Raw genomic sequence first — 21,982 nt, 5'->3', positions numbered from 1 at the left:
GCATGTGTATTACTTTGATACGGGCTTAGATGTTGTTCTAGTGTGATTAGATTCAATTTATTTGTTCATCTTCTAGAGACACGGGAATGCTACTACCCAAGGATCAAAAACGCTTTAACTGCTGCATATAGCTATGAGCGACCCCACAACGAAATCTAGTCTGTATCCCAATACGTCGGCATTCGAATCTGTTAGAGCATATTATCTTTAACAGTTCGGTAAAAAAAAATTGACCTAAAATAAGGGTGTGTTTGCCTTGTCGGTCATTTTGAATTTATAATTAGGTCATGAATAGATAGTGTGGAAATTTGAATATTATGTTTTTTGATAGAACTAACATTGTTCTTGATGTATGCCATACTTGGTTTGCCTGGGTTGTATTTCTGCTGAGTGAGAGCATCTTCAATTTAGAAGTATTTTCTTATATCTGAGGAGTTAGTCTTAACTTAATGAAACTTTTACGTTGTGTTAATTTTAATACAATATTTATGTGTAGATTTTCATAAATGTTTGTCTGAGTAGAATTCCACGATTGCGTGAAACATCGGACGAATGTGAAAGATTAGAAGCGCATCGAAATATTGCCCGAAAATGACCTCAAAATTGTGCTACCCGACTTCATTTCCGAGGTTATATTGGTGGTAAAAAAAAGAGTTGTTGTGCCAAAAACAGGGTTTATTTGGTACATTGAAGATAATCAGCTTTCCTGTCACTAATTCTGTGAAACATTACTTTCATTATTCATACATAGTCACTCTCATAATGCAACACTTTGTAATATGGGTTCAAACTGAAAGTCTGAAACTATTTTCATTTTCTAATGAAGTCTGGTCGTTGTAGAACAGTGTATTTCAAATAACTACAGCTGGTTGTTGAGACAATGAAAATAAAGTTTATTCGGTACCCGAAAGATTACTTAATCTTTAGAAACCCTATACGTCAAAGTCGGCAGCTCAATTTCCGAATGCATAAGGAACATACGGACGCACACAAATACGCACTCACATATACACACTCTTTTGTGTGTGTGTGTGTGTGTGTGTGTGTGTATAGAAATAATCAGAAAAGGGAGAAGACCTCACATTAACAAACACATCAATCGGACCACACTTATAGCTTACTTATTAATAAAGCTATAAATGTGGTCTAATCGATGTGTTTGTTAATCAGAGGTTTTCTCCATTTTCTGATTATTTGTGTTATATATATATGTGTGTGTGTGTGTGTGTGTGTGTGCGTGCGTGCGTGCGTGCATGCGTGTGTGTGTGTGTGTGTGTGCACGCGCGTGTGTGTGCACGCGCGTGCGTGCGGGTGTGTGTACTGGGAGGAGACTAGTACATTAACATCGACCACAGTGCTCGATTGGTACTTATTTTATCGACCCTTAAAGGATGAAAGGCAAAGGCGACCTCAGCGAAATTTCAACTAAGAACGTAAAAACGAACGAAAAATACGATATAATACATTCAAGCATACCCAGTATAAATATATCAAACATGAATATATCAAATATAAATTTTTCTCTATAAATCAAGAAGATAAGGTAGGCCTTAATCGATTTTTAATTTTTATTGTCTCATTAGCGGAGACTACATTACTTGTTCAATACCAGAGAAGCAAGTAGCCAACCCAGATCAAATCTAGCAATTTCAGTTCTCTCGAGGTACTAATTAGTTACCTCTTTCTCTACTTCTCTCTCCCCTCTTTATACACACACACACACACACACACACACATATATATATATATATATATATATAAAGTTAATCCAAACAAGAAAGCACAAAACAACACAACACGAGGACGTGGAACAAATATAGTATTATTGGACGCTCAGGAAAGAAGGAAAGAAGGAAGGTTTAACGTTTCGAGCGGAGCTCTTCGTCGGAGTAGGAAAGATCCAGAGAAGGGAAGACACAATAAAAAAATCGCCAACGGTACGCACGCGGTCACATATATATATATATATATATATATATATATATATATATATATATATATAGGCGCAGGAGTGGTTGTGTAGTAAGTAGCTTGCTAACCAACCACATGGTTCCGGGTTCAGTCCCACTGTGTGGCACCTCGGGCAAGTGTCTTCTACTATAGCCCCGGGCCGACCAATGCCTTGTGAGTGGATTTGGTAGACGGAAACTGAAAGAAGCCTGTCGTATATATGTATATATATATATATATGTATGTGTGTGTGTTTGTGTGCTGGTGTGTTTACATCCCCCGTCACTTAGCGGTTCGGCAAAAAGAGACCGATAGAATAAGTACTGGGCTTACAAAGAATAAGTCCCGGGGTCGATTTGCTCGACTAAAGGCGGTGCTCCAGCATGGCCGCAGTCAAATGACTGAAACAAGTAAAAGATAAAAGAAAAAAATATATATATATATATATATATATATATATATGTAAACGTAGCACTCCGTCGATTACGACGACAAGGGTTCCTGTTGATCCGATCAACAAAACAGCCTGCTCGTGAAATTAACGTGCAAGTGGCTGAGCACTCCACAGCCACGTGTACCTTTAACGCAGTTCTCGGGGAGATTCAGCGTGAAACAGTGTGGGACAAGGATGGCCCTTTGAAATACAGGTACAACAGAAACAGGAAGAAAGAGTGAGAGAAAGTTTTGTGAAAGAGAACAGCACGGTTCGCCACCCCAACCCCCTTCCGGCGGCTCGTGGAGCTGGAGGTGTTTTCGCTCAATAAACAATCACAACACCCGGTCTGGGAATCGGGCCATTGCGTCTCCACTATATATATATATATATATATATATATATATATATCCATATATATATATTGATAGATATATAGACATAGATATGGATTAGATATAGATATAAATATATAGATATAGATATACATATATATATATATATATATATATACATATATATATATTTATATACATTTACATATATATATATATATGTATGTATGTATGTATGCATATATCAGATAGATTATATATGATGTCATATTTTAACATTTATATGCTATATCTATGTGTGTGTTTAAATAACATACATAAATAGTATATACGTATAATATATATAATACATATATATAAAACTTACCCACGTATATGTATGTATTTATATATGAATGTAAATGCATGTGTGTCCGTGTGTGTGTGTTATGTTAGTTAAGTGTCATCTTTACTGTTCAGTTGGACCTTAATAGATGTTTACTTCGATTTACGTATTCTCGACTGGTGAAAATAAAAGTGTGATTTACTGCACAATCTAACAATTAATTGAGCAAATAACAGCAATGCATTCGTGATTTTTACCAAATAGACGAGAAAAAAAAAGGTAAGATTGTCAAGTAGAAAACATATAAAATATACAGATGATTCAGTGACTAGAAACGTCTTATTTTTTTCTTTTTCCGTCTCCGAAAGTGTGTTTAAATGACATTCATTAATTCTGAAGATGCTTTGCATGAGGATATAAACATCTTCAGATGTTTAACGTTCACTTTTGATGTTATTTACACTATGTATGTAGATAGATCTACGAGTAGGAAATAACAAGACACTTAATAGTTACTTGTGCAATATAGATGTATACCTGAATATAAAGGGGGAAGAAGAACGTGTATGGCTGCCTGAGCCAAGAGGTCTGTTTGGCAGTCAAGATTGAAATGATTCAGTTTTACATCCTCCTGTGAGATCAACTTGCATAAATATGTTTTTACGTACCATCGAGTTAATAGATGTCTTAAATGAAACATCCTAGACAGAGGCTTTGCGAAAGTTTGTCAGACGGTGGAAATTCACTGCATTTTAGAGGGTAGACTAAATTCCGCGGGAAGACATTAACAGCTACCTCAGTCACTTTCCAAGTAAGCGTTTTTGAATATCTCATAAGGGTATTTAAAGTCAAACATAGATTGATAGATTCTTTTCGGCTGTAACTAATCTGTACAGATATTACATATGTTGATATGGATATTTCTATATCTTCTTACATACATACAAACATACATACATATATACAAATATGTGTATTTATATATAATACTACAAAATACATCACAAAACTCTGAGTAACAGTTTTTGTGATGTCTTTGCAGCTTTATTAATAAAGCTTATTATTCTACCTCCGGTATTCGAGTACTATTTTTCCCATCTTGTTTCACATTTATGTCCTTATTCTGGTATGTGTGTGTGTTTGTTTGTGTGTGCGTGATTGGGATTGTGTTTGTGTGTTTAGTAGAATAATAAATAGAAAGTACAGTCTTTGGTACAGTATAATATATATGAAAAAATGAAGAGAAACTGCTTTTCTGCTAATTTTCCCACATAATTAGCTGTTTAAATTTATAAACATCTAATTATTAAACTGGAAAAATTATTAGAAAAGCCATTTCTATTCATCTTTTCAAATATATATATATATATATATATATATGTGAGTGAGTGTGTGTGTGTGTGTGTGTGTGTGTGTGTGTGTGTGTGTGTGTGTGTGTGTGTGTGTATACCAGGTGTAGTCAGAAAGAAAAGTATTCGCCTTGGGGAGTACGAAGCCTGACGAACAAGTGGTGTGTTTTGCTTAACGAGGAATGCTTGGGCGAAGTGGGCGCAATGAGCGGGTGCGTTGGTATGGTGGAGTTGCCAGTTCTTTGCTGTTCACAGGTCGGGTCGTTTTCGCCGCACAGCTTCCCAAAGGCGACAAAGAACCCACGGGTAGAATCCTTTGTTAATTGTAACCAAGTTCTTGACAGAATTTGATACAGTACCTTTGCTCAATGCGCTCGGTCGTATTGACTCAAAAAGAAAAATCGCACAGCACACTCCTTACGTCTGTACTCAATGTGTCACTGAGGGTGAATAGCGGAACCTACAGACATGAATATGTTGGTGCATTCTCAGGAAGAACGCAACGACCTAATACCCATGCGGATTTTGCTCACGCATTATTATTTTGTGCAAAAAAAATTAAGGTCATATACTTTTTTACTACACTCCCTATACATATATATAAGTGTGTGTGTGTGTGTGAGAGAGAGAAGAACAATTAAAACTTTTTGGGGGTATCCTAAAAGAGAGAAAAAATTGATTTCTGATAAAGACTCATCATATTCATAAAAATCAGCCAGAGCAAGTAATAAGAATATGAAAATAATATTTAAGGAGTTTCGTTATAGGTATAGAAATATACCATAGACAAGTATTAAAAAATAGAGAAAAAATGTTGAATCAGAAATAGATTTATTGCAAAACTGGATTCAATGCATACGTACGTTTCAAAAAATAATGTAAATAATGTAAGAAAACAAATTTAATCATAGTAATTATAATTAGATTTAGATTTATGGATTGTCATTCTCATCAGTGTGAGGAATGTTTTGAAGAACATCAAGAAAGTTTAATAAGATGAAATAGAATAAAATAAAATAAAAATAAAAATAAAATACGATACAATAAGAGATCACAGATGGGGCAGTAAGGGAAAATCGAAGAATTTACAAATCACGTTGTGAAAGGGAAAAATAATGATAACAACAATAATAATAGTGAGAGAGACGAAAAAGTAAAAGAAAGACATATCAATGTGTATGCAAGTCTATATGTGCAGTAAAACACAAGAATCTAACGGATATGTTTAAAAAATAGTAACACATCGAGACGAAATACAGCGTAAACAAGGCCACGTGTGCTTAGTATAGTACAACGTAACAATTTCACTAGCAGAAGAAAACCGTAACGAGTTATACGTATACATTTGTATACTATTGTGAAACGAATATATATATATTGCCAGAAACTTAAAGCTGAGAAACAAAACTATGCTTGGGAATGATTCAATATATAAGTAGAAATGTACATGCACGTACATTTCGAACTTTCTAAATTACATTTGTTAACGTAAATTTCATCAGTTCTCATCGGCTAGATTCACCTAGAAAAAATCTCAAATGTCTCTACATATATATAGTTAATAAAAAAAACAAAAACAAACGCAAAAAAAAACAACGCGAGTACGTGGTACATGTAGAATATTAGCAGACGCTCAGAGAAGGAAAGGTGGTTTTAATTTCGATATATATATATATATATATATATATATATATATATATATATATATATATATAGATATATAATAATAATAATAATAAATATTAGGGATAATCCAAATTTACAGGGAAAAAATCAGATTTAGGATTAAATCCATTTTATAGTAAAATATTATAAAATAAAATATTATTAGAGACAAAACCACTATTTTGCAAAACAAACAAGGAAAGACTTAATCAATACATAAAATTTTAATAAATAGTCAAAAAAACCGCCACTACAATTGTTTCTTGTCTTGATCGACAATCTTCAGGTGGACTTCCAATCTAAAATATCAATATTTTAAAATATAAAAATAATAATTTTAAAATAATTAAAGTATGATGAAAAAATAAATATATAATCCTATATAACCTATATATAATCCATATATAATCAATATATAAACAATATATAAACTAAAATAAACCTATCAACAATTAAATATAAAATATAAAATATAAAATATTAAATATAAAATATAAAACAAAACAAAAAATAATAATGATATATAATAATAAACTATATATACACCCATACACATATACCTAATTATATATAACCATATCTAACTACATACACTAAATCACACCCCTATATATATATCCCTATACATACACATAAAAACGTCTAGGCAACTATAATAAATAAAATAGCTACATACTTCAACACAATACTTATTCATACTCCCACACACACACACACATACAACCCACATTCACGCTCTAGAAAACGGACATCACTTAAAATTATGAACGGAGAAATAGAATAAATGGAATTAAAAATTATATTCACTTGGTAAAACGAACACTACTTAAAAATTATGAATGAAACAATGCAATAAAACAACAGACATCGCAAATAGACACAAATTACTACGAATTCCTTAAAAAACCTACCATGATAAACCAAAACTCATAAAAACATATAATGATAAAATCTCCCTTTACTAAACTCTATAACATACCTATATAGCAATCCCCCTAACCTAAACATTCACACACAAATACACACACGTAAACCACACACCCACGACATATACAAATACCCACACCACTTACACATACCTATACATACATAAAACCTCAACATATACTCCAAAAACCCACTCAACCCCACACAGACAAATAAACACAAAAATTATGAATGGATTCTTTTATAAAACTACCATGATAAGCTAAAACTCACAAAACATAAATGATAAAACCTCCCTTTACTAAACACTATAACATACTTATATAGCAATCCCTTTAACCTATACATTCATACACAAATACACACACGTAACCACCACACCCATAACAAATACAAACACCCACCCCACTCACACACACCCACAAGTACATATAAGCCTCAACATATACACCAAACAAAATTACTTTACCAAGGAACTTAACATATGTATAAAAAGTATAACCGCTCTGGAAACGAACATCTTTTAAAATAATGAATGGAGAAATGGAATAAATGGAATTAAAAATAATATTCACGTGGCAAAACGAACACCACTCAAAAATTATGAATGAAACAATGTAATAAAACAACCAACAACGAAAATAGACAAATTACCACGAATTCCCTAAAAAAAAACCATGATAAACCAAAACTCTTAAAAACATATAACGATAAAATCTCCCTTTGCTAAACTCTATAACAAACCTATATAGCAATCCCCCTAACCTAAACATTCACACACAAAAAACACACACGTAAACCACAGACCCACGACTTATACACATACCTATACTAACTTATAAACCTCAATATACACCAAAAACCCACTCCCTCCCCACACAGACAAATTAACACATACATCCCAAAACCTAAATAACAAACCCATATACACATTCACACACAAACACACACACGCAAAACACACACACACAACAGATACTTATACTCCCTCACATATACGCATATACATACTCACTAAAATCGATATATACAACAATATTTACACACCCACACTCATACAGATAAATAAATTATACAACTAAAAACTCATACACAATCTCATATACATAAACACTCCAATAAAAAACAACATTAAATACATCGTAATTAACCAGAATATCAAAAATAACAATATGACATAAGGAGAAATAAAATACATACTTACAAGTCAGTTTCAAAACCAAAATTACGTTACCATAGAAATATAACTTATGTAAAAAAAGAATATGCGCCATGGAAAGTAAACGTCATTTAAAATTATGAATGGAGAAATAGAATAAATGGAACTAAAAACTATATCCACGTGGCAAACCAACACTACTTAAAAAAATTTATTATGAATGGATTCTTTAATAAAACTACCATAATAAATTATTATATACAATTATGAGCTTTAGCTCATCTTAGCAGCTCTAACAAACAACTTGCAGTAACCAAATCTATTCTCGATACCTGCCTTACTACTACACTATTCCATTCCCAATTCCAGCAACGCTAGCCCACCACCCGGTTACAATTCCCAACTCCACCCATTCATTCACAATTTCAACGACGTTCAACTCCACAGCGCTACATATAAGCCTCAACATATACACCGGAGATTCGCTTTCGCTTTCAATCCGTGCGGATGGGTGAGAGTATACATTGAGTGTAGTGATGGGGCTCCCATTACTATACACATTTGTACCTGTGTGGTAGTCTCCATGTGTATATTTACATAAGTTATATTTCTATGGTAACGTAATTTTGGTTTGGTTTTTTTAACGGCTAAGAATTTAATTTCACTTCATAATTTGAAACTGACTTGTAAGTATGTATTTTATTTCTCCTTATGTCATATTGTTATTTTTGATATTCTGGTTAATTACGATTATTTAATGTTGTTTTTTATTGGAGTGTTTATGTATATGAGATTGTGTGTGAGTTTTTAGTTGTATAATTTATTTATCTGTATGAGTGTGGGTGTGTAAATATTGTTGTATATATCGATTTTAGTGAGTATGTATATGCGTATATGTGAGGGAGTATAAGTATCTGTTGTGTGTGGTGTTTTGCGTTGTGTGTGTGTTTGTGTGTGAATGTGTATATGGGTTTGTTATTTAGGTTTTGGGATGTATGTGTTAATTTGTCTGTGTGGGGAGGGAGTGGGTTTTTGGTGTATATTGAGGTTTATAAGTTAGTATAGGTATGTGTATAGTCGTGGGTGGTCTGTGTTTACGTGTGTGTTTTTTGTGTGTGAATGTTTAGGTTAGGGGGATTGCTATATAGGTTTGTTATAGAGTTAGCAAAGGGAGATTTTATCGTTATATGTTTTAAGAGTTTTGGTTTATCATGGTTTTTTTTTAGGGAATTCGTGGTAATTTGTCTATTTTCGTTGTTGGTTGTTTTTACATTGTTTCATTCATAATTTTTGAGTGGTGTTCGTTTTGCCACGTGAATATTATTTTTAATTCCATTTATTCCATTTCTCCATTCATTATTTTAAAAGATGTTCGTTTCCAGAGCGGTTATACTTTTTATACATATGTTAAGTTCCTTGGTAAAGTAATTTTGTTTGGTGTATATGTGAGGCTTATATGTACTTGTGGGTGTGTGTGAGTGGGGTGGGTGTTTGTATTTGTTATGGGTGTGTGGTTTACGTGTGTGTATTTGTGTATGAATGTATAGGTTAAAGGGATTGCTATATAAGTATGTTATAGTGTTTAGTAAGGGAGGTTTTATCATTTATGTTTTGTGAGTTTTAGCTATCATGGTAGTTTTATAAAAGAATCCATTCATAATTTTTGTGTTTATTTGTCTGTGTGGGGTTGAGTGGGTTTTTGGAGTATATGTTGAGGTTTATATGTATGTATAGGTATGTGTAAGTGGTGTGGGTATTTGTATATGTCGTGGGTGTGTGGTTTACGTGTGTGTATTTGTGTGTGAATGTTTAGGTTAGGGGGATTGCTATATAGGTATGTTATAGAGTTTAGTAAAGGGAGATTTTATCATTATATGTTTTTATGAGTTTTGGTTTATCATGGTAGGTTTGTTAAGGAATTCGTAGTAATTTGTGTCTATTTGCGATGTCTGTTGTTTTATTGCATTGTTTCATTCATAATTTTAAGTAGTGTTCGTTTTACCAAGTGAATATAATTTTTAATTCATTTATTCTATTTCTCCGTTCATAATTTTAAGTGATGTCCGTTTTCTAGAGCGTGAATGTGGGTTGTATGTGTGTGTGTGTGGGAGTATGAATAAGTATTGTGTTGAAGTATTTAGCTATTTTATTTATTTATAGTTGCCTAGACGTTTTTATGTGTATGTATAGGGATATATATATAGGGGTGTGATTTAGTGTATGTAGTTAGATATGGTTATATATAATTAGGTATATGTGTATGGGTGTATATATAGTTTATTATTATATTATTATTATTTTTTGTTTTGTTTTATATTTTATATTTTATATTTTATATTTTATATTTTATATTTATATTAATTGTTGATAGGTTTATTTTAGTTTATATATTGTTTATATATTGATTATATATGGATTATATATGTTATATATGGATTATATATTTATATTTTTTCATTCATACTTCAATTATTTTAAAATATTATTTTTATTTTTAACACATTGATATTTTAGATGGAAGTCCACCTGAAGATTGTCGATCAAGACAAGAAACAATTGTAGTGGCGGTTTTTTTTGACTATTATTAAAATTTTATGTATTGATTAAGTTTCCTTGTTTGTTTTGCAAAATAGGGTTTGTCTCTAATAATATTTTATATATATATATATATATATATATATATATATATATATATAAAACGCAAATTGGTTGAGGTTCACAACAGCTGTTTGAGACGAGTGTTTTTACAGATGAACATAATTGCATCATGAAAAAATATTTCTTTCATTTGAATAACATTTGTAATCCACAACTTAGCATCTAGTATTATGCTCATGAAGAATATAGAATTATTTTGATTCTAATCTCCGTGACGATCGAGAGCATGAATGGGAAAAGGTTACTTTGACATTATAAACATAATAAACCTGTCAACACAGCAGAACTCACATCCAGTTAGACCTAAGTTAGAGTTGAAAAGCTTTGGCGCCAAACGTTTACATCATGCCCAACCAGTGGATCCAGTGAAATTGCTGAGTTGTGGAGATATGTGTCTTTTCCTTTAAAAGTTCGTGTCACCTGCCTGTATTTTTCCACTCAGATACAATAGAGATATTTGCATGCAACAGGATACAGATATTGAGAGAAAGAGAGAGAAACAAAGAAAGGGAAAGAAAAAGGGGACACTCTGGAATGTTCGAGAAAAAAAAGGATGGAAGAGAAAAAAATAAACACCGGTCTCCTAAAAATAAGCAACTTGTTTCTGTATAACAATAACCGATATAATGTTGTTTGGTTGATTTCTCCATTCACATTTTACAACGAATAAAGAGAATGGTAGACAGAGCAAACAGAGAAGTACAGTAACAATTAATTTAAAATTTACCAAAAACACTTCACGTATGAGACTTTGTAACAAGCGAATCAAAACCAAGCTATTCATTGCAACTGTCGAGTCAGTGCTGTTATATGGTAGTGAAACATAGATACTAACCAAGAACTCACCAAACGGATTAGGTGGCTGCTACACAAGGATGCTATGAATGACCCTAAATGTGAAATGGCAGCAACATATGACAAACGAATGCTTTTGCGGAGACTTGCCGAAAGTTAGCGAGAAGATCAAGCAAAAGCAGTCCCGACTTACTGGTCGCTGCGTGCGTCCCCCTGAACTGGACGCATCCAAATTAGTCTTGTGGAACTCACTATATGGTGATATAAGAAAGAAAGCATCGTCACACTTACATCGTCAAATTGGTCGCATACGCTGGCCTGGAGTTTATCCGAGACCTCGAGGCAGTGATATTGGACCGAGAAGTGTGACGGGTAGGCTTTATTGTTGCAGCCCGGGTTGAAACCCGGTCATAAAAGGAAAATGAGAAATTTCTCAAAAGTTCACATTATTTTAATAAAATTTTTGCAGAGATAGCTTTTCTATGGTACAAATTGCGATTATGCTGATAGAATTTGGAACACTAGCAATATATATTTATTACAAATATACAGCCGAGAAACTCGTTCCGTTTCTTTTAAGATGATAATTTCTTTTCTTCTGAAAGTTAGAATTCATTTCATCTACTTTGGTTAATTTCATCAACTTGACCTTTTGCGACGGTACCCCAGAGTAGCTGCAACATATTGAATGGTGGCAAAATTTACTTCTAATGTCATATAATGGGTAAGATTCTAGTAGTTATTTTTATTTGGTTTCCCGATATCTGTAGAATTTTACGCACATCATCACATACATACAGACCCACATACTCATACATACATACATGCATAAGCGCACACATCGCATACATACATACACATACACATGCATACACACATGTACACATACAAACACATACATGCAGACGAATAATACACACGCATACAAACAGGCGCGCGCACACACATGCGCACATACCACGAAAATGCAATTACATTTTATCTCAATAGGTCCAAAAACGATTTGTAATGTAAATGATTATCAAAAGACAAAACAAATATCAGTGACAGAAATACATTTAGGCTTGGCAAAGTTTAGCCACCCCACCCCATCCTACCCCACGCACTGGCCACAATCGATTTCTTCAAATCGAGTAGGGGACAGACAGAACGAAAGACTTGGAGAAACAGGAATTGAATTATTTATTTAGCGACCCTGAATGGATGAATAATTGAAACTCAGTGTGATTTGAACTCAGAGTGCGGAGCACCGGAACGATTAACGCAACACAATTTATGCGACGAATTAAGGAATTTACAGAACCACATAAACACTCATGCACACACACACACACACACACACAATTTATCCGACGAACTAAGGAACCTACAGAAAGAGACATACCACCTATATTGTTATATATGTGTGTGCATGAGTGTATATTTATATATGTGTGCACAAACACATACACGGTCAGAAAGACATAGACAGACTCAAGTACTCGCTCTCTCTCACATACACACACAATGCATCCGTTTTTTTCTGTTCTTCTCTAAATGGATTCAGGCATCGGATTACATTGTCTATTCAATGGTTTTACTCAGAGATATCGACATCGGTGTTTGTTAACTACTTATTTCATGAAATCTGGCGGAGGGGAAGAACAATCGACCAGGCCTAAATGGAGATAGCCAAGACAGTTTACTACAAAATATATTTACTAAAGAGAGCGAGATTTTGCCATCCCATACTTATACACGCATTCAAATATAGACGAACATACACATAAAGTGCATGAGTGAGTATATAGGCACAGAGGTTGGTGTGTGGTAAGAAGCTTGCTTACCAACCACATGGTTTCGGGTTCAGTCCCATTGCGAGGCACCTTCGGCCAGTGTCTCCTACTATAACCTTGGGCCGACCAAAGCCTTTTGAGTGGATTTGGTAGACGGATACAGAAAGAAGCCCGTCGTAAATATATATATAATATATATATATATATGTGTGTGTGTGGTGTGTGTGTGTGTGTGTTTATCTGCATGTGTGTCTGTGTTTGTCCACCAACCATCGCTTAACAACCGATTTTGGTGTGTTTACGTTCCCGTAACTTAGTGGTTCGGCAAAAGAGACTGACTATGGTTACAAAGAATAAGTCCTGCGGTCGATTTGTTCGACTAAAAGCGGTGCTCCAGCATGGCTGCAGTCACATGACTGAAGCAAGTAAAATAATAAAACAATATTTATATATATATATATATATATATATATATAATATATATTATATATATATATATATATATATATATATGGCATATGGCTAAAATACTACGAATATAAGGTAAAAGAAATCCACAAGCGGATTGTAAAAGGCTTACACTCAAGAAAAGTAGAACGGAAAGTCTTTTATTTTCGGAGCGCGCACTCTTCTACAGAAAGAAAGGGCGAGAAGGGTAAAAAAGGGGAGAGAAAAATGTCTCAATTAGACAGTCACTCAAATACATATACATACGTACATGCATACATACATAAATACATACATACATACATACATACATACATACATACATACATACATACATACATACATACGTACATACATACGTAAAAAATACCCTGTTGTTGACGTTGAAATTCCAATGAAGGTGCCTTGGATTGAGGTTAGAAACCGGCTCATTATTGGCAAGAAATTTTGAAATAAAACTGAATAATGACATACATGCATGCATGTATGCATATATGCATGCATGTATGCATATATGCATGCATATCGTTCATGCATACATACATATACATACATATATATATATATATATATATATATATATATATATATATATATATATATGTATATGTATGCATGAACGATATGCATGCATATATGCATACATGTGTGTGTGTATGTATGTATTTATATGTGTGTGTGCGTGCGTGTGTATACATATATATGTATATATATATATATACATATATATGTATACACACACACGCACACACACATATAAAACATACATACATACATCACACACATACACATATACATACATATATATATATATATATATAATATATATATATATATATATATATATATATATATGTATGTATGAACATAATTTATAGAAAAGCAAAAGACGAAGACAGGTGTATGAACGACAAGCAAGTGTATTACTTTGAAACTCAGGAAAATGAAAAAGTCTTCTATATTTCAAGCCTACGCTCTTCAACAGAAAGAAATAAGAGAAAATAAACAGAGAATGAAGAAAGCTTGTATATTTCAGCATCCACCTGAATATATATATATATATATATGTGTGTGTGTGTGTGTGTGTGTGTGTGTGTGTGTGTGTGTGTGTGTGTGTGTGTGTTGTGTGTGTGTGTGTATGTATGTATGTATGTATGTATATGCATATATGCACACACTACAGAAGTTACGTTGTTTCCCTGTATGGCCATCACTTGAGAAGTTGAATATTTCTTGGAAGTTACCACAGAACCCTTAAAGAAGAGATAACCGCTGGCAACAAGACTGCTTGCTTGTTATAGGATTAGGCAAGCTGCATTGTATAGATAACCTTTTCTAGATGTTATCATCTGATTAACAGATGAGCCACGCTATCTCTAGAAAGAACTTCTCACTCATGCAAGACACTGCCAATTCTCTCCATGTCCATAGTTTAGGAAAGAAGCAACCAATACCCCAAACTAGAAATTGCATACTTCCTGATAATCGAACTGGAATTGCAAAAGTTCCCGAATGTGCCAATAATTCTTGGAAAGTCTTGAAACAAAGAATGAAAAAAAAAGAACAGAAACTTAAAGGCTTTCTTGGATATTTTGTTCAAAATATTCGTGCTGAATATTTTGAACATATTCTGCCTGAATATTTTACACAATTTGTCTCACTCAATTCCTGAGAGACCAATGTCAGTCCCTCAGTGTATCGAGTGATGATCAGGCTGTGAAAAAGAAATGACTGAATATATTCCAAAAAGTTTTTAACGAATAATGTCAAGCTGTCTGAAATGAATGGAAACGAAAATTTGTGAGTGTGATATAACTGTAGAAAGGCGTTTGATTATCAGTTCATACCTACGGAAATCATTGCATTTGACAAAAGCACCTTCGACCTTAATCAAGAAAATCTTAGTCAAGATCCCTCTACTTTGTGACTGAAACCAAAAAGATAGTACCCACTGTTATGTCTTTCGGAGGGACTATTATAAGGGAAAAGACGGTCTGTTCCTTTGTATGTTTTAGTAATATATCTAGTGTCATTCCTTTTATAAGCAACCATGGATTATGTGCTATCTACTGCAGCAGGTGACACTAAAGTAATATATCAATTCTTTTGTGGGTGATCTAAAGGCCTACTTGGAAATAAAATAGAAATGCAACTGACAACTGAATTCAATCATATTTTCAGCGGATACAGGAATAGGATTTGACAGAAACGAATATAAACATTTATTAGCTAAATGCGAAAATACTATTTCCTCAACCAAGAACTTTTGTATCAATGAAGGACAACGCTCTGACCCTGTCAACTATGTTTCTATCACACTCCATTCTAATTTCTCAAATGTAAGCAAGTCAGCCATTAACAATGACGTTCCTCAACTACTTTGAATATCATTCTCCTAAATGACTACCAGTAGGGAAGCTGTAAGTCCAGATCTAATGAAGACCGACATTTTATGTCATTCAAAATTGTGATAACGTCAAAGATAACTTCGTTATCAGAAGCACTGAAAATAGAAACCATGTAATGAATGACTAGGTAGTGTATACTATACATTTGCTAATCGCTTGACAACCGATTTTGGTGTGTTTACGTCCCCGTAACTTAGTGGTTCGGCAAAAAAAAACCAACTAGGGTTACAAAGAATAAGTCCTGGGTTCGATTTGTTCGACTAAAAACGGTGCTCCAGCATGGCCGCAGTCAAATGACTGAAGGAAATATATGGCGCATGGATAAAATACTACGAAGACAAGGTAAAAGAAATCCACCAGTAGAGTGTAACAGAACGAAAAGTCTTTTATTTTCGGAGCGCACACTCTTCTACAGAAAGAAAGGGCGAGAAGAGAAAAAAAGGAAAGAGAAAAATGTCTCAATTAGACAGTCGCTCACATACATATACATACGTACATGCATATATGCATACATATACACATATATAGCATTGGGCCGACCAAAGCATTGTGAGTGGATTTGGTAGACGGATACAGAAAGAAGCCCGTCATAAATATATATATTTACTAATTGTTTTAGATGCCTATGTTGTTAAGAGCAAGTACATGCATCCACTAGGTTCTCTCATTCTTAAGCCAATGGACTATCTAGGATGCAACATATGGAAAAAGAGAAGGTTGTGCCCGATTGAGACTCATTTCAATTGAGTACATTGTATTAACTTCGGCACCCACTCCGGGAAGAGAAACCATGATCTTATGATTGAGGAGGCCCAACACTATAGCTACATACGTATTTTATCACTAACTCGTATAGTTATGCAGCTCTATATTCATATAAAGTTGTAGAACCAACAGAGTGCTATTTTGATCAAACTTAAGATGAACTTATGGCGTCTGTTTCGTGTAACCACCTATGTCTCGCTTCACTAAAAACTAGATTTGTTGTTGTTTTTTATTTCTTGTAAAACAATAACATGTTAAAGCATGGTGTGTGTTTAAAATGTGTTTAAGAAAAACCTATGCTGTCAATTTACCTTATATCTTTCGTTAATGTATTTCATTTAGTCACTATCATTTTATGCTGGCGTTTAATTACATTTTGTAGGAAAATGAAGAATCTTACTCTATTTCATCAATTTTTATTATATTTTCGTATTTTAAAAATTTTGTTAAAGCGTGACATTGCATGATTTGAATAACTAGAAAAACTCATATTCGAGATCATAAAATACTATGATTTATTTATATTATTTCCACTGTTTGCAGTATGGATATGTATATTAAAGTTAACTTTGATTTTAACTGAAATCTATTTCTTGAAATACAAACTAAATATTCTGTCATTACATACAAATGTTTTAAATCACATTAAAAGTAGAGTAAAATCTTTTACTTCTAACTTGTTTTGTTAGTTTCATCAGTAAAAGTGTATGTTAATGATTGTACAAACAATCGATAAAGATTCATAAAGATTCATATTTCGGTTCTAATACCATCCTGGAAGTAGCAATCGGTATTTAAACATTTGATAGCTTTCTGAAATAAAATTATGGATGGAAAATATTTTTTGTTACTACCTTTATTATTATTATTATTATTATTATTATTATTATTATTATTATTATTATTATCATCATCATCATCATCATCATCATCATCATTATCATCATCATCATTATTATTATTATTATTATTTGTTGATTCGCTTGCATAAAGGAGTATATGGATTTTCCCACAAAATTTTAATGCGACTGATTTTCTATATTTTTATTATGAGATAATTCACAGGGTATAAAATGGATATATTTATATTTAATTTGATACCCTTTTAGGTTATATATCTGTTTTATGGTTCTCTAATCATTGAAGCAATATGTATATTTACTTTCAACAAAAAGAGACCTAGAAACTTTTAGATCCAGAAACAAGAACTTCAATAGACGTTCGTGTGTGTGTGTGTGCGTATGCGTGTGCGCCTGAGTGTATGTGTGTATGTGTATGTGAATTTTTTTTTCGGTAAATGGAGGGATCAATATCTTTAATCCGTTAATTGCAAAGTGCTAATATCCGATATATAACGGGCAGCAACATATGCTGTTCATCTAAATTCAATTATCTTTCTATATATATCATGTACTCATTCGTTTTGCATCTTTTCTTTTCGATATCACTAGCTTAATAAGTCTAATTCCTTACCAATTATCTCTGTCAAATATATATATATATATATATATTATATATATATATATATATATATATATATATGGGGGTGTATGTATATACTACACAAAACGTATATATGTACACACACACATATATATATATTTATATGTATATGTATGGATGGATGTATATATATGTATATATATATATATATATATATGTGTGTGTGTGTGTGTGTGTGTGTGTGTAAGAGAACCAAAGTGTACGTACGCTGCTATATTTATATAAAAGGAATACAAAAAAAAGAAGGATAGGTCATTCATTCAGAGTTTTCTTCCTTCAGTCGAGTTTCAGATTATTTTTGCAATTTCGGCTGGTTATACTCGAGATTGCTCCAATCTGGCCAACCCCAAGGAAAAACTAAGCTAAGAGCACTAGATTCCTTTGAAGAAAGCAGCGAATGTATACGATTACAAGGACGATATATATACACACACACATATATGTCTTGCAAACAACTTGCACATGCAAGTGCTACCAGTTAAAAGCTCCGTATATCGGAAGCTAGCAAGTGTATGGGGTCATCAGGAGTGTTCAGTTTTCGTAGTAGAATTCATAGGGACAGGTAGCTATACTCAGTGAGCTTACTGTACTATTGCACGCCATTTATAACATCTGCTATCATGAACAGAACAACAATCAGAGTCAAACCGTGGATTTGATCGCAAGAGACTCTAAGACACTTTGTGCGACTAATCTATCGCTAAGTACACAAACACATAAAAAGAAAGCAACACACCTTGCAAGTCAGGAAATCTTAAGTTATACAGTTCTAATTTTTGCAGTGAGGAACTGTCACTATAAATGCTATTTACAATCAGATGTAATGAATGATACCGTATCTTGCGCGTAAATGCATCACAACAGTAAAATGTGCACCAAAAATACATAAATTGGAGATTTAATGCTCTAGAGGCTCGATCAGCTGTGATTCAACTAATTGTTTAATATAGTTCATTAGTTTCATATAAATTTAAAATAAACCGAACTGATTTGATTTCCTTTCAAAGAAATACTTTTGTCATTAAATTCCCATATTTTACGTCTCTAGAGAACGACAGTTTACACTCAATTCAATTTTATTGTCGCTGCAAATTTGCCGATATGCGTACAACGAAAAGACACAATTATTTATAGTAAAAGTGAATGCATTCACACACACACGCACTAACACACCACACACCGCACACAAACATACACAACACGCGCACGCACGCACAGATGGTTTTAAATATATTCTGGTGCTGGTAAGACTGAGTTAGTAAAACTGTCAATGAATAAAGATGAACCTTCATTTACATTTGGCAATACTTAAGTTTTCCAGATGCACACATACACAAACATATACATAAACTTACACACACAAACTCACACATACGTACATACATGTATGTATGTATATATACACACACACATACATTCATATGCATACATATATATGTATATATATTTATATCTACACACGCAAATACGCACATGCCCGCCTATATTATTATTAGTAGTAGGAGTAATATTAGTATAAGTATTTTACTAAAGCATAAGTTTACAGTTTTACGATTCTGTGTCGATAATTTTAGTCTCTTAAGAATTTAATGAGAGAAAATCGGTATGCAGGTTATTTGATATAATTAGGGAAGAAGAAAAGAAGGAAGGAATGCATAATACAAAGGATGGATTCGAAGCATAAAGAAGATAAGGTAGAGTTGTGTTATGTGATTTAATTTAAAATTATAGCCATTATATACCGTATTTAGTAGCAGGCTTATTATTTAAGAATAGAATTTGATGTTAAGATTTAATACAAGAGGGAGGGCAAGATACAATTGATCGAAATTGCAAGAGACGGGCCTACAATTCCAGTCTGTTATATATTTTGAGTATTGTTATCACTAGCGATATATAACTTTGTATTTTGTATTTTATGTGTAGATGTATATATATAGCTGTACATGTAATATGTACACATATATATACGCATATATACATGCACTAGCACTATGGCCCGGCAACGACGGGTCATAATGCTAGTATATATATATATATATATATATATATGCATATATATTATATTATTATTTGATTAAACGCCACGCATCCATTTCCAAGTATATAAATATATATATATACATAAGCTAATGAAATGTGTACATCAATAGAAAATACAGATCATATACCTATTTTCTGTACCTCCCTCCCTCTACCTACGTATATCCATACGTGCGCGCGCACACACATATGCGTATATTGTGAACTTTTTTTAATAAAGGGGAATGCCTATAAAAACCTTGAGATAATAGTAGGAGTGATATCTGCGAAGAAGATATTGGTAAACAGATTTAATATAATGAAGAGAAATAACATGTTGAATAAATTATTGCGATAAACCATAAACTATAAAGGATTTGAAAATATGCCTTAGAATTTTAGAGGCGATATAATCGGGATATCTCAACATAGAACGGTTATTAGGATGGGAGAATAAACAGAGGGAATTTAAGGAAATAGTACAAGAAAAATATAACAAATGAGTTATCCAATAGCAGGAAATACATACAAATTAGCCACGAACATGGCAGAAGCATTGCAACGTTGGCAAATGCTGGGATGTAATGACATGAAGAAAACATATGATGCGTACTGGGATGTAGTGTTAAGAAATACATATAAAATCAAAGTATTAGTGGGAAAATATATGCGCATAAAATATCACTGTATTTCATTATAGGCAGAAATACTTATATAGATTTACAAGTGAATACATAAACACACACACACACATATATAAAAACACATATATATATATATACATATGTGACTATATATAGATGTAGATATATGCGTATATATACATATATATGTTTATGTATATATATACATATATACACACATGTATATATATTTATGTATATACACAAAGATCTATAAAAACAATACATATGCACACATACATGTGTGAATAGTTAAACATCGACGCACTTGCGTTGGGCATACCGGATGGCATATCTTAAAGTACATTACTCACATTAAATTAATATATTAATAAATACATAGGTACAAATACATACTTTAATATATATATATATATATATATATATATATCCTTACACATATTATCGTAAATAATTTATACATGTACGCACTCATCAGTAAACATACAACCATATCTTTATTTACATAAATTAACATACATATGGATAAATGTATTATCTATCTACACCCATGCACACGCACACAGACACACATTGAGCATTACAAGACAGAATTATCATTTTTTTATTTCATTACCATTTTATTTTTATTTAGCTGTAATATTTTTCTTGTGTATAATTTTTCCTGTGTGTGTGCGCGCGCATGTGTGTATTAAGATATGTGTGTGTGTGTGCGTGTGTGTGTGTTTGTATTAAGATATATTTACTTACCTGTATGTAGTTAAATCTATGACCGGTCATAGATTGACTAATGGTTTCGCATCCACAAACTGCTTAGCCCCG

The 21,982-nt window shown here is 32.8% G+C and overlaps 1 protein-coding gene across 1 annotated transcript in view; it reads left to right on the top strand.

Moving 5' to 3' along the window:
• Nucleotides 1–21,982, top strand: part of LOC115210524 (FMRFamide receptor-like) — a 182,216-nt gene that overhangs the window by 131,763 nt on the left and 28,471 nt on the right.

The sequence above is a fragment of the Octopus sinensis genome, linkage group LG4 (genome assembly GCF_006345805.1).
Source record: "Octopus sinensis linkage group LG4, ASM634580v1, whole genome shotgun sequence".
In the NCBI taxonomy this organism is placed as follows: domain Eukaryota; kingdom Metazoa; phylum Mollusca; class Cephalopoda; order Octopoda; family Octopodidae; genus Octopus; species Octopus sinensis.
The sequence above is the reverse complement of the archived record's forward strand: the minus strand, read 5'-3'. Positions and strand labels throughout refer to the sequence as shown.